This window comes from Miscanthus floridulus, chromosome 5, assembly GCF_019320115.1.
Source record: "Miscanthus floridulus cultivar M001 chromosome 5, ASM1932011v1, whole genome shotgun sequence".
NCBI lineage: Eukaryota > Viridiplantae > Streptophyta > Magnoliopsida > Poales > Poaceae > Miscanthus > Miscanthus floridulus.
Window position 1 is genome coordinate 100,632,798 of NC_089584.1, and position 12,788 is coordinate 100,645,585.

At 49.2% G+C, this 12,788-nt stretch overlaps 1 pseudogene; it reads left to right on the plus strand.

Moving 5' to 3' along the window:
- The first annotated feature begins 178 nt into the window (after positions 1 to 178).
- The window catches only part of LOC136455010 (26S rRNA (cytosine-C(5))-methyltransferase NOP2B-like), a 68,874-nt pseudogene continuing 56,264 nt past the window's right edge, over positions 179 to 12,788 (plus strand).

A 12,788-nucleotide genomic window follows, 5' to 3' on the forward strand; every position in this document is an offset into this window, starting at 1 on the left:
AGCTCCTATTTCTATTGGCCTGGCCCAGCTGAAGCAACACTTCAAGGTCGCTTCTCGACAAGGCCCAGAGTTAAAACATCCGTGGTTTTCTCATCCCCTCTCATAGCTAGGGTTTTAGGGTTCTCTTCTCCGCTCCCTCGCCCTCATTCGACACTCAACGCAGCTAAAGACGATCTCCATGGCGAAGAAAGGGGCGAAGGGAAAGCAGCAGCAGCCGCCGCCGGCTCCCACGGCGAAGAAGGGGGAGCAAGGCTGTGCCCCAACCAAAGGTGGCGAAGAGAGCGCCCAAGAAGCAGAAGCTTCTCGAGTCCTCCGACTACGGAGTTACAACAACAGCTCGAGGAGGAGGACTCCGACCTCGACGTCCCCTCTGACTCCGCCGCCGAGGAGCTCTCTGGGACGGACGCAGAGGCTGACGAGCTCTCGGGCTCGGGCGCCGATGCCAACGGAGGCTCGAGCAGCGGCGATGACATGGAGGAGCCGAGGATGATGTAGAGGAAGGTGATGAAAGCGATGATGACCCTCTTGCGGACGACTTCCTCGCTAGTAGCGACGATGGAAGCGGTAATTAGCTCTGATCACTAGGCTACTAGATATCTATTGACTTGAATTGGCTCAATGGCTCCAGCAGTTTCAGTTTTCCCCAAGCCATTATTTCGTACTAGATAGAATTCATTCATGTGAGCTGGCATCTATATATGATTTTGTTTTTTCAAGTGTATCTGGTACTGGAATTTGCACCTTGCTTATCTCTAATGATTGCAATGTGCTGGGTTTGCAAAGGGTGATGACTCTGGACCAAAGTTTTAAATCTTCGGCTATAGCTGCAGCTATAGCCGAAGATAGCTACTGGGATGGAAGCAGCTAAGCGATGCAGCTTTTTGCGCTAAGAAAAGTGGGGCGCTAATAGCGTCGTTTAGCCGGCAATAGCCGCTAAACTGGACTTAATTTAGCGCCGCTAAACTGTGAAACGAGGCTGGCTAAAATTTTGGCAGCCCACAAAACTGACGCAGCACGGCCCAGCTTGAGTCCCAGCCCACGAGCACACAGTCTCTCTCGGTCACTCACTCACCCACGAGCCCAGCTTGAGTAACCCTAACACTCGGTCACTCACTCATTCCACTTCCACCCACGAGCGTCGGTCTCTCTCGGTCTCAGAAAAAAAAGAGCACACGGCGGCGACGGCTTCTCTTCCGACGGCGGCGGGCCGGAGACGGCCGTGCGGCCTGGCTGCTCTCCCAAGCAGCGGCTTCTGCCTGCGCTTCTCCTCCTTCATAAGACTACGGTGGCAGCGCGGTCCCTGGACAAGTGGCGGCGGCGGCGGCCAATAGGAACGGCTGCGGTGGTGGCTCCAACACGAGCAGCGGCCACAGTGTGCAGCGCGAGCGTCGGCGTAGGCAGCACGAGCAGCACACTCCCGTTCTTTGTCTTCCCCAACTCGGTTCTTCATCTTCCCCATCCCGGCATCGGCATTGAGCAGATCAACAGAGGTTGGCGGCTGTGCCCTTTGGCGGCGGCTCATGGAGGTGACCGGCGCCGGTGGCTGCTTCGAGCGGGCGGCGGCGGCGGCGGCGCCGGAGGCAGCTGAGCAGCGGCGCGAGTCTGACGAGGAGGTCCGTCAGCGTTGGGTGCTCCTCGTCTCCGAAGCACTGAAGTAGCAGTAGAGCACCAACGGCGACGGCATGGCACAATAATCTGGTCAGTGGTCACAACCTCCTCTCTTTTTTTGCTTGTATGTCGCAGATCTCACTATATGTAAACAAGCTGTCAATATTTGTTACCTCTAATTTCATATACTTGCCTCCCGTGCTTGTTTGGCCTAGGTGGTAAATGATAATAACTGCTATATTAGCTTGCATTATTTTGATTGGGGCATATACAGATAAATTCTTTGTTCATATTTTTGCTTGTTGAAAGATCCGTGCTTGTTGAACCAGTTCTAAACAGTGGCTTACTTTGTCTTTGCAATAGGACCTTGTCTTATTTAGGTTTTAATGTGGCTTAGTTTGCTCTTTGTATAGGTAATCCGTCCAGTGCTGCCTCTGTCTCAGTAGAAGCTGGACCAAAACAACCTGGTATCAACTCAGATGACCCTGCATGGGCTCACTGTTTCTGCCCAGACATAACCAAGAAACATCACCTACGGTGCAAGTATTGTAACAAGCTCTGCAGTGGTGGAATTACAAGAAGTAAGTACCATCTTGCAGAAATTAAAGGTTTCAATACTACTAAGTGATCCAACACCCTCCTTACTAATTGTTGGCATCTCCTGCGGCCAGATCCAACAACAACCCTTCCCTGACCCAGCCTGCTGCTGGTCCTCCACCCCACAGTCGGCAGCACCCCCACAACCTTGTCACTCCATACACCAACCGCTACCATAATCGGACTAGCCTAACACCACTGGCTCTTTCTAGGTCCACCAGACTTCAGTGAAGCCCCAACTTGAACCATAACCGTGCTGGAGAGTGCGAATTGTGACACTGTATTACAAAGATGGTGGCTATTCAAATTCTAGCTTGTTTAATGTTTATGCAGCAAAATGGTGGCTGCACCATGGCACAAGCACACCAAATCTTAGGAAATTGGCAGCAAGGATTCTGAGTCTGACCTACAACTCCTCAGCTTGTGAGAGGAATTGGTCAGTATTTGAACAGGTAAAAAGAAAATTATGACATGCATCTTTATGTGCATGCTATCTTTTTTTAATTTTAATGTTTGTTCATGGAATTTAAATCTGACCTGCAGCCTTGTCTTCACTACTTGACTCGTAGGTTCATACAAAGAAGCGCAATAGGCTACTTCATGAAAGGATGAGAGATCTTGTGTTTGTTAAATTTAATTCTAAGTTAAGGAATAAGAGAGAGAAGAAGGATAGAGATCTTTTGGAGAAAGAAGTAGATGATGTTGTGGCAGATGATGATAATGAATTCATTACTGGTATTACGCCTTTGCCAAGTGAAATGGAACAACAACAATGTGCACAAGAATCACAGAAGCACACACCACAAGCTAAAAGAAAAAGGCCTGTGCACCCTAAGAAGAGGAAAGTCAGGAGCCTGCAGTCTTTGATAAGAAATGGCCCAGTGCAGCCTGAAGCTCCATCATCCGATTCAGAAGATTGTGCTGATGGTACTCTAATGCAGACTACTGACTTTGATAAGTCTTCATCTCCCTATGTCTCTGAGTCAGATTAGAAGAAATGAAATGAAGATTGATATATTGCATCGTATTAGTAATTTAGTATCCACTGTCTAGAACTCTTTATGACCTTTTGTGTTGTACTATTAGCTTTATTCCAGAATATTGTACTTTTGTGAAATTGATGTTTCAGTATTCTGTTAGCCACTTTGCCTGTTGTAATGTACTCCTATAACCTATAATGTACTCCTTTCAACTGGTTATGTATCAATCGGTAATGGTTATAAAGTTATGCCAAGGTCATGTCTTTTTTCATTTTTTTTAATAAAAACAGCTAAATGGCATAGCTGCAGCTATCTCCCGCTATAGCTGTGCTTAGCTGTTGAGTCAGCAGCTAAGAGGCTTAGCCGGCTATTTAAAACTTTGCTCTGGACTGGAGTCAGACGAGTGTGATGACCTCGAGGCAAAGTCACGAGCAATTGATGAGCAGAAACTCAAGGCGGAAGAAGATGTAGAGGAGGAACTTCAAATCAACATAAGATCAGAATCTGATGAGTTCAGATTACCCACAGCGGAGGTTGCATGTCTGTCTTTGGTTACTATTCTCTCTCTGTTCAGTATTAGTTGGCATGTTGACTTATTCCATTGCATAACTTGCTGCAGGAGCTGGAGGAAGAGGCACACAGACCACCTAACGTACCAAATCTCAAAAGGAGGATATCAGAAAGTACGTTCATCTAATAATACCGTTCCTATTTACCATATTTCATGGCTTTGTACCATTTATTACCACCCTCTCCCTATCGGATTTGTAAAATTCAGGTTATATTGTGCTATTGTATTATGAGCATTGAGCAGATATTTTGCATTCTCCGTGGAAAACAATCTGTTGACCTATCTGACTGTTTTCATATAGACTGATCTGATTTTCTTATCTAGTTGTTCGAGTGCTCTCAAACTTTAGCAAGCTGAGGCAGAAAGATGTTCCGCGAAAAGATTATATCAATCAACTGAAAACTGACATCATGTCATACTATGGATATAATGATTTTCTCGTTGAAGCATTAATTGAGGTCAACTGTTCATTTTATGCATTAACTGTTGGATATAGTTGCCACTTCATTTTATAAAGCTGAGGCAGAAAGATGTGCCGACTGCTTGAGATAGTAGGTGCAATTTTTTGTGTTTGACATGCTTGCTCAGAAATTGAGCATGGTTTAGCCTGTTCTAGTAGATAACATAGTTCATGCTGTAACTGCACAGATGTTCCCAGCTCTTGAGCTTGTTGAGTTACTGGAAGCCTGTGAGAAAAGACCGCCTGAGTGCTTGTGGACAAATACATTGTGGGGGTACCCACAAGGCTCCACGTGGGCCGAGCCGCTAGGGGAGGCCCAACCCACAAAACTATGCATGGGTCGCGCCACCGGTCGAGTCCCATCTCGCAAGACGACGCCACATGAAGTATGCCGCAGGACGACGTGCTTCACAAGGCAACGTAAAGATTATCGGTGATCGACGAAATCTGCTCGGATATGATAGATATTATACGATCTATAACTTCCTATCTTGTAAACCGATCAGAATGGAAATAACCGATCTGTAACCCTACCCCCCAAGCTATATAAGGCGGTTAGAGACCCCCTCGTTTTAATCGAATCATACACAATACAAACCACAAAGACACAGGACGTAGGGTATTACGTCGAGTTGATGGCCTGAACCTGTCTAAATCGTCGTCTCTTGCGTTTTGTGTCACCATCCAGTTCCCTCATGCGCACCACCACCGATTCATCTACTACCGTGGGCATACCCCTCAGTAGACTGCCGACCAGATTTCATCGACAGTGGCACACCAGGTAGGGGGTGTGCGTGTTGAATCCATAGCGAACCAGATGGTCACCTTCCCAAGTTCCATGGCCCCCCTCGAGCCGGGCCAGATCTTCACGGTCAGATCCATGACCTGGGTCATCGGCCCCAATCGCAACAGGGAGATCGTGGAGCCGGTGCAGGACCATGCTGCGCCAATCATGCCAATGCCAGCAATGACATCTCTGGTCCCGGCGCCACGTCGCTAGATCAGGAGATCCATCAGCAACGACGATCTGATCATATCCATCGATTGGGTCACAGATCGCCTGACAGAATGCCAACTCCTCGTGGATTCGGTCTTAGACCGATCTGGAGCGAGCGGTGATTTTCCTGCGCTTCGTGATCACCAAGCTACAGTGACCGAGTGACCTGCTCAGCCACACCATGCATGGCGGATAGATTATGATCCGGTGATCATGGCTACTCCAGAAGGGCGCACGGTGAGGCGCCAACCACTGCCCATCACCGGCCTTCACTTGGATGACTATGAAGCCCCGCTGGAGAACTCACTAAGGCCCTACCCCTTTGGGCTGGAGGGTGCAGGATCTGTGTATCAGAACGCCGTCCACCACCACTTCGCCGACCACGTCAAATGCAATCACATCATCGACCTTTACGTGATCGACCCAACTGAGCCCTGGTCAGCCCGCGCCCATGGTCAACATGGTGGCTATTCGTCAGGTCTTGGAGGATTCCCCTCTTCCGACTGAATCTCTTCATCACGTCTTGGACGAAAGCCTCGACGATTCTTCCGAGGGCTCGACCAGGACCCTGTTCGAGCTGCCCTACTTTCCCTCCAGGGTTCAGGGGCATAATTTTCCACATTAGCCATGATAGTGTTACCAAAAGGGTGAAACCACTGAAGAGCGCAACGCTCGTCTAGCGAAGAACGCCGATCGCCAATGTTGCCGAGACGCAGAAGCGGCCCCTGAGGTCGATGAAGATGGTCCGGGCCCGTCCCGCCATCAACGCAATCTGGAAGAGGCATTTGACATGGTTGGTGACCAGCCAGTCTATCTAACTCCAAGCACCAATCTCATTGTCGCTTTCAACGAGCTCAACAAACTCCCTCACACTCCAGAGGTCGAGAAGGTCTGTGCGCACATCATAGCTGCACAAGTCTAGGTCAACGAGTCCTAAAATGATGAGCCATCTTACTCCACCACATCAACTCATAGCCGCCGCTCACGTCGTGGATGGAGGAGGCCAACATCATGGCACCATCGTCCCCCGATCTCAGGTTGCAGGCCCCTACCTCTATAGAGGTTCCAGAGGCAACTATGAAGCCTATTCATGCCAAGACGCCTGCCCACCACATCCCAGGGAGGTTGGGGCGGCAACCGCAACTAGGAGATCAATCAACCTGCCTCTCGCGACCTTCGCGATCACCTTAATGCTAGTGCGGATGCCCATTGGCCACATCGAAAATAGTAGGTCCACATGCTACGAAGCAGAGATGGAGCATCGCCGGAGATTCGACGCTAAACATGAAGGATTCGTTGCTCACCAAGCACCACTTCCCATCGGCGCATCGGGACTTCACCCCTTTATAGAGAGGCTCCGAGCCATCTAGTGGCCGGTGGGCTTCAAGGTCATTGGTGTCAATACCTACGACGGAAAGGCCAACCCCGCTCAGTGGCTAACTCTATACGAGATCGTCGTAAAAGCCACAGGCGTAGACGAGGACATCATGGCAAACTACCTTCCTATCATGCTTAACCAGTCTACAAATAATTGGCTCCTTAGCTTGCAGGAGAACTCCATCCGATCTTGGGACGACCTCAAGAAAGTCTTCACCGACAATTACATGGCTACATGCGAGCAGCCCGACACCAAGTACGACTTAGAAAAGCTTCATTAGTCCTCCGGGGAATCCTTGCGTGACTTCATTAGGCGCTTCTCAGAGACAAGAAACTCCGTCCCCAACATCACCTGACGCCAAGGCCATCACCGCCTTCACCAAAGGGCTCCAACACGAGCAGCTTCGTGACAAGCTATACCGCAAGAGGCCTACCACCATCGGCGAGCTGATACAAACGATGAATGGATACGCCAACGCTGAAGAAGTCAAATAGACTGCCCACTCCGCTCGTCACGAAGATAGATGCTACGACGATCATGATCACCGCCGCGATGGTCATGACCGTCATGATGACCGTGATCGTCGTCATGATGACCGCGACCCTCGGCGTGATGATCATCCAGAGAGCTCGAGAAGCAGACAAAGCCACCATCGCTGACCTGATACCTCCATCAACACCGTCGACACTCGTGTCAAGCGCACCTATGACGTGGATTTTGGCACACTACTGGATAGCCCATGCCCTATCCACAAGGATGCCAAGCACACTCTGCAGGAGTGCAAGGGCCTAAAGACTGCGCCGCTCAGGGGAGAACCATCAAAGAAGCAGCAGCGCAACGATGATGAGACCGAGGATGGTCAAGGTGGAGAGCGAGGCAAGAACAAGGGCCCTACATACCAGGATTCCACCAAGACCATTGCTACAATTTTTGGTGGGAGGGTTGTCTCCAAAGACAAACGAGAGCAGAATCTCATAGCCTGACGCGTCATGTCGGTCACTACATATGACGGCCCCATCTCTGATCCAAAGTATCTCGACTGGTCGGAGCACTCGATCACCTTCTCTAGGGCCGATCAGTGGTCGGGCATTCCATACCCAGAACGTTTCCCACTTGTCCTAGATCCCATAATCAAGGACGTGCGCTTCCAAAAGGTCCTCATCGATGGAGGGAGCGCCCTCAACATTCTTTTCACTAGATCTCTAGAGTAGCTAGGCCTCAAGAAGAAAGACCTCACCCACATGGACTCTCCGTTCCGAGGAATCGTTCCTAGGAAGGCATCCCTTCCCATGGGATAGATTGTACTGCCAGTCCACTTCAGCATCGCCAAGCACTTCCGTGTCGACTACATCAACTTCCTCATCGCCGACTTTAACATGGCGTACCACGCCATCCTTGGCCGACCAGCTCTTGTCAAGTTCATGGCCATGCCACACTATACATACCTAGTACTAAAGATGCCAACAGAGCAGGGGGTCCTCTCCTTTCGCGCCAACCTCGACGATGCCTACAACTGCGAGAAGGAAAGCTTCATGCTCGCTAAGGCAACTGACATCTCCATCCATATGCAGGACTACATCGCGACTTCACAAGTGATCCCTCTAGAGGACCTGGAGATCCCTACCCTAGAGGCCGCCGGAGGTTCAACCAAGTCTAGGGAATTCAAAGAAGTGGTCCTCGTCCCCGGCGACCAGTCCAAGACTGCTCGGATTAGGACCAACCTTGATCCTAAATAGGAAGACGCGCTCATCAGCTTCCTATAGGAGCATGTCAACGTGTTCGCATGGAAACCTGTGGACATGCCTAGCGTGCCAAGGGAGCTGATCGAGCACTCCTTAAACATCTCGGTGACTGCCAAGCCCATCAAGCAGAAGCTTCGATGATTCGTGCTGGACAAAAAGGAGGCTATTAGGGTAGAGATAACCTGGCTCTTAGCCACCGGTTTCATAAAAGAGGTGTACCATCTGGACTGGCTTGCCCACCTAGTTCTTGTAAGAAAAAAGAATAAAGAATGGAGAATGTGCGTTGATTACACCGATCTCAACAAACACCTGCCCTAAAGACCCCTTCGGCGATGCGAGGTCGTATATTCTATAGCCGGTTGTGAGCTCCTATGCTTTCTAGATTACTACTCTAGATATCACCAGATCACGCTAAAGGAGGAAGACCAGATCAAGACATCGTTCATCAAGCCTTTTGGTGCCTACTGCCACACGACCATGTCCTTCGTTCTAAAAAATGCGGGCGTGACTTATCAAAGAGCCATTCAACACTGTCTCAAGGACCAAATCAGGAAGAATGTCAAGGCCTACATCGATGATGTGGTAGTTAAGTCTAGAACTACCGACACTCTCATTGCTGACCTCACTAAAGTTTTTAAAGCATTGAACGTGTACCGATGGAACTAAATCCCACCAAGTGTATTTTTGGTGTTCCGTCTGGAATACTGCTAGGCAACATCGTCAGTTGCCGTAACATCGAAGCCAACCTAGAGAAGATAGCGACGGTGACCAACATGAAGCCTCCAACCTACGTCAAAGATGTCTAGAAGTTAATAGGGTGCATGGCGGCTTTAAGTTGTTTCATATCCCGCCTTGGCGAAAAGGGACTCCCCCTCTTCAAGCTACTTAAAGCTCAAGAGAAATTCGTCTAGTTAGAGGATGCTGACAAGGCATTCGCTGAGCTCAAGCAGTTCCTCACCACACCTCCGATCATGACCGCCCCCAAAAGGATGAGACCCTGCTAGTCTACATCACAGCGACCAACCAGGTAGTCTGCACCGCCATCGTCGTTGAGCGAGAAGAGGCCATCCACACACACAAAGTCCAACGCCCAGTCTACTTCATTAGCGAGGTCTTAAACGAGTCTAAGACTCACTGCCCGTAAGTCCAGAAGCTACTGTACGCCATCCTTATCACATCCCGAAGGCTCCACCACCACTTCGATGCCTACCACATAGCGGTAGTCATGACATACCCGCTCGGCGACATTCTCCACAACAAGGAAGCTAGCGGCCACATCATCAAATGCTCGGTTGAGCTTGGCACCTATACCATCGATTTTAGGTCCCGCCACATGATCAAATTGCAAGCACTCGCCAATTTCATCGATAAGTGGACGGATATGCAGACTCCTACCCTAGTCGACCACCCCACGCACTGGACCATGTACTTCGACAGATCTCTCAACCTCGACAGTGCTGGGGAAGACATATATTTCATCTCACCATCAGGGGATAGGCTTCACTATGTCCTCCACCTACACTTCCCAGCATCCAACAATACCGCTGAATATGAAGTGGCACTTCATGGTCTCCGTATAGCTATTGAGCTCGGCATTAAACAACTCTAGGTGTATGGCGACTCTGCACTCATGATCAATCAGCTCAACAAAGATTGGAATTGCACCAACGAGAAGATGGACGCTTACTGTGCCACGATAAGAAAGTTAGAAGATAAGTTCTATGGCATCGAATACCACCACGTGGTCTAGGCCAATAATTAAGCAGCTGATGAGTTGTCAAAGATAGGATCAACCCGGGCTGACATTCCAGCCAAAGTGTTCATCCAGGACCTTGTGGCTCCTTCCATCAAGCAGGAACAAGAAGCCATTGAAGCAAAACCACCTGCCGAGTAGATAGTCGCAGCGGTCCTTGCTCCTAGCAGCGATTGGAGACAACCTTTCATCAGGTATCTAACCACTATAGATGTCCCAACTGACAACATAGAGAGAGAACGCCTTACCTGCTGTAGTAAGCACTATGTCCTCGTTGATGGGAGGTTGTATCGCAAAAATGCCAAAGGTGAGCTACTATAGAAATGTGTCTCCATGGAAGAAGGCGAGAAGATACTCAAGGAGATCCATGTAGGCACCTACGACAACCATGCCGCCTCTAGATCACTGGTCAAAAAGGCATTCCTAGCTGGTTTCTATTGGCCCTCAGTCATAGCCAATGCTGAAGAACTCGTTCGTCGTTTGAGAACTGCCAAATTTTCGCCAAGCAAATCCACATCCTAGCTTAGGTCTTGCAAACGATCCCTGCATTGTGGTCCTTTGCATGCTGGGGACTAGATATGATCATGCTATTCAAGCCCACGCCGGGAGGTTTCCACTGGGTCTATGTCTGCATTGACAAATTCTCCAAGTGGATCGAATACAAACCCCTGGTCCGAGCTACAGCGAAGAAAGCAGCTGAGCTGCTCAATGACATAATCCACCGGTTAGGCCTACCGAACAGCATCATCACCGACCTTGGGTCCATGTTCATCGACAGTGACTTCTGGGATTTCTATGACGACAGATGCATCTCAGTCAAGTATGTCTCTGTCGTACACCTAAGGGCCAACGTCTAAGTCGAGCGTGCCAATGGCATGATCCTGGATGCATTGAAGAAACAACTCTACGAGAAGGAACAGAAGCACCTAGGGAAATATCTCAAGGAACTACCGGCCGTGGTTTGGGGACTAAGGACCTAGCTCAGTCATAACACCGGTGTCTTCCCGTATTTTATGGTTTTTGGCTCTAAGGTCGTACTGCCTGCCGATGTCGCCTTCCAAACTCCTAGGGTGTAGAACTACAATGAGGAGAACTCCGACCAGGCTTGGCTCATTGAGCTGGATAGCCTAGAAGAGGAATGTCTGGTCACCTATGTTTGGATGGCAAAATACCTCGATAGCCTACGTAGATACTACAATCGCAATGTCAATGATCGATTCTTCATGGTCAGGGATTTAGTACTCCGCAAGAAATAGAAGATAGATGGGATGCACAAGCTCTCCTCACCTTGGAAAGGCCCCTTCATTGTCAATGTAATCACCCGACTAGGTTCCTACAGGTTGTGCGATATGGATGAAAGAGACGTCCTAAACTCTTGGCACATCGACCTGCTTAGATGTTTCTACCCCTGAAGCTTTCATTTGAAAGATATGTACCTCTCATATTTAAGTATTCAATAAAGTTTTTTACACTAATGTTTCTCCATATTGTCTTCTCTACACTTTTTCGCTAACCGATTCTAATTCTGCGTACAACACCTCAAAGATGACACGCCAACTATGCCTAATACTCGATCAAACACATTGATGCTCGGACGCCTCTAGAAATGACCCTGTCTCTGACTTCTCCCTGCATGTGCATGAGCATCCACCCTCTACGTTATGGGTGGTCGGCAGTGGTTCCTTTGTGACGCCATGTTCTTCCTACATGCATATGGCCCAGTGCCTTGTGTTACGGTTAACAGGCTAGCTAGGGCTGGGGACTTAGCTACACACCACTAATTAGATGGTTTATATCAAATATAAACATAAACATACCATAGCTACAAGCAATCAGCAAAAATTGCCAAGTACCCAACATGAGTTTTTCCTAATCTATGGAGCACCGCTCTCCCCCTCAACAAACAACTCGACATCTTTGGCCAACCTATTTGCTGGCTCCTCTGCCTCGTCTTACAGCCTAGCAATCTTCTCTGCATTCGTACCCTTCGCGTATCCGGTCACCACCCATTGGAGATCCACTAAAGGGTAGTGTGACCTCAGCTGCATGAGTGCGTAGACGATGGCTCCATGGGCCACATTGTGCGCGCACTCCTTGAAGTCCACCCACGCTGTTCGGCAACAATCCATGACCGATTGGTATGGCCTGTCACCGGGTAGATGTCCCCCCTTGGGTTGCTCCAAACCGACGTAGTCCAGCATGGGCTGGATACCCGCGATCATTGTCTCTAGCTTATCATCTCGAGTCTTTACCTACTCCATGAGCACTTGGAATTGTGCTTGAGACTAATGTCGATACTCTACAAATGACACAGCTACATGATAAACTCATGCCTAAGGTCACTCAAGTTAAAACTGCATGAAAAACACTCACGACAAAGGTCCCAATGGCCTTCTCAGCCCTCTCCTTTGCTTTCTCCTTCACCTCCAAAAGCTGGCTGATGGCTTCCTGGGATAGGCTGAGCTCTAGCTCTAATGTTGCGCACAACAAATAGACATGTCACAGCACTAAATAATAGCAAAGCAAAATTCTAAGCCAAACCTTTTTTCCGATCAGGTGCTACTGACCAAGCTACTCAGTCATCAACTGGCCCTCAGCCTCCATCTACTAGTGCTACTTCTCCAACGCCTCAACCTTCACCTCTAGGTCCTCCCTGTGGTGGTGCTCTCGGAGCAGGCACTGCCTAGAGGTCAGTCCACCGA